The 2,500-nt window shown below is 36.1% G+C and overlaps 1 protein-coding gene across 3 annotated transcripts in view; it reads right to left on the bottom strand.

Moving 5' to 3' along the window:
• LOC138003483 (uncharacterized) overlaps positions 1-2,500 on the bottom strand; it is a 15,879-nt gene that overhangs the window by 9,959 nt on the left and 3,420 nt on the right. The gene's annotated exons all lie outside the window — the stretch shown is intronic.

The following is a 2,500-nucleotide window of genomic DNA, read 5'->3' as shown; positions in this document are numbered from 1 at the left end:
TTATGATATTTTCATTACCACACATATAAAAATTATTAGAAAATTTTCATATGGATAACTGACAGCCTAAAATCTTTCTTTCAGGTTGTCATTCACCCTAATGCACCAATCATTGTCAAGCCTGAGGGGGTATGTCTAGGGAATGTGATCTGTTTTGTCATCCCTACCCTTGGGAGATAAGCTAAGAGTTTGGGCCCTAGGGTAAGGACAGAGGAGGAATGAAACCTAATCACATGTGATTGTAGTAGCCATCTCTGAAAAGACTTGTGGACATCGGAGAAACATGCTGATTTGAAAGTAAGATTAAAGTAAGAAGCATTTTTTTTTTTTGCTGTTATTAGCAATAACAGGACGTTACTGTAATTTGCTGAAACTAATAAAAAGTAAGATTTACTAAATTCATATTATTTGTCTAAGAATACACAGAGCATTGAAGAAATTCCAAAACTTGACAATTTACATTCAGTGATTCATAAAATATACAGAGCAATGGCGAAACTTAAAAATGTAATCGTGTTATAAATTGCCTGCTGCAAGCCTGCAAATATTGTTTTGCTATAAGCCTGTCATATGTCAGGCTAGGGACAAGGTTTGACCTGACATTCAGCAACCCTGGTTGGACAAAAAAAAATTCCACACTTATTAATTGGGATGCCTGTGGCAGACCACTTTATAACATTGCCAGGTGTCTCATTTTTCTTTTTTTGAAATCGTTTTCAAGTGGTTCAAATCTTTTGCATTGCCCATGGCCGTTAGCAGCCAAAACATGCTGTCCTGCTATTTGATTGACAGGGAAATACTTGTGTTCCATGATTTAACGTCAGACCTGAAATTACTTCTGCTCTAGCATGATTGGAATCAAGTGCAAGGTCTTACGAACTAAAATCACTTAACGTTAAGTCAAGATTCATGTGGGAAGACACCACTGTTGCTATTCAAATTATTCTTCAGTCCCTTTCGGATGTAACAATGTCAGAGGCCCACAGGGAAATAACTGCTCTTCTCCGCAAGACAAAGTATTAATAAATAATCGAAATAGCCACAGGTGATGGTGACACATGGCACGGTTTCTTTAGATGAAATATACATGTGCACACATGTATTTTTCCGCACAGTGAATCACAGACAGAAAATCACTGGAGCATGGAAATAATGTGAGATGTTTTACGAGGCACGGTATTTAATTTAAGCAAAAAGTAATTGGAACAAATATGTTAAGATGGGCTGAATTTTTTTGCACTTTCATAAAGCACTTTTCTGCCACAATGATTATACGTTGATCTGTCTACTAAATTCACCTCAGTTATGAACTTTTCTTCTTTTACATTAAACAGTGTTTAAAATCTAAAGAGATGCTGTTGTTATATAATCAATAAATGTCAATAGAATTTTCATGAAAGTGATTGTGACTTGACCAGGGAAGGGTACACCTTTCTAATTTGAGCAAAATAAAAATTGGCATCTAGATGGTTTCCACAGTGACATCATGAAATTACGAAATGAAAATCGTGAGGTCTCTTGTATTTTTATCTACACAAAGGTTGAAGATGAACTGGAAATAAATCTTTTTTTTCCATTTTTGTAACGTCTTTCATTTTGGAAATACAGCATTCTGAATTTCTGAATTGTCACCTTGTGTGACACTACATGATACAGAGCTGGTTGAAAAGCATGTCTCTTCCTATGATTCCCAGAAGTTTGAATGTTTCAAGTACATTGCGACATTTTTTCATACACATGGATTTTATCTCATGAGCGAAAGTAAGTGCTTTCGTGGAAAAGTGAACTCCATGCGTTTTCGTTGACGCTACCGGCTGCCACATTGGTGGACCAGCCATTGTGTGAAACGCTTCGGCAAATTAATAACTCAGAAACGATGCCCGCACAGATCTGCGAGAGGAGGTTTACAATGTTCATTTCAAGGTGTTGGCTTCTTTTATAGAATGGTTTCAAATTTATTTTCTGTTGCTTGACAATGAAAACCATCTAAAAATGCACTGCCCAATGCTGTTTTTTGTTGCTTTGGTTTTACCATGATTCTATTCTTATGTTTTTGCTTTCTTTTTTGTCATTCTAGTCGAACAAAAATACATTATTTTGTACAAATCCTGAAATCTTTTAGCTTTTGTTTGTGCATATGCAGTAATGTGAACTTTTTAGTTATTGAAGTCGCAGTGAGGAATGTAATTAGAGTCCCTGAGAATTTGCTGTAAAACTGGTCATAAAATCTTATCAGTCTGATGAAAACACAAACAACATGCATTTGTGAAACAGTACCCTTTTTGATTCCACAGTACAATGTAGTGTTATTTAATTTAAACAATGTAAATTAGTTTTCAGGAAACACCTTGCATGAAACTTATCATAACATAGTTCCACAAGACCCCGGTCAACCTGTCCAGTCAGACTAATCGTTTGCCAGTCAAAACCTCAAATTTACAGACAAATGTCCGATGACCAGCGCTTATTTGCAGGCTTGCTGCTGGGAGGTCGATTGACA

Source organism: Montipora foliosa, chromosome 5 (genome assembly GCF_036669935.1).
Source record: "Montipora foliosa isolate CH-2021 chromosome 5, ASM3666993v2, whole genome shotgun sequence".
In the NCBI taxonomy this organism is placed as follows: Eukaryota; Metazoa; Cnidaria; class Anthozoa; order Scleractinia; family Acroporidae; genus Montipora; species Montipora foliosa.
Note: the sequence above shows the minus strand (reverse complement) of the source record. Positions and strands in the feature narration are given on the sequence as shown.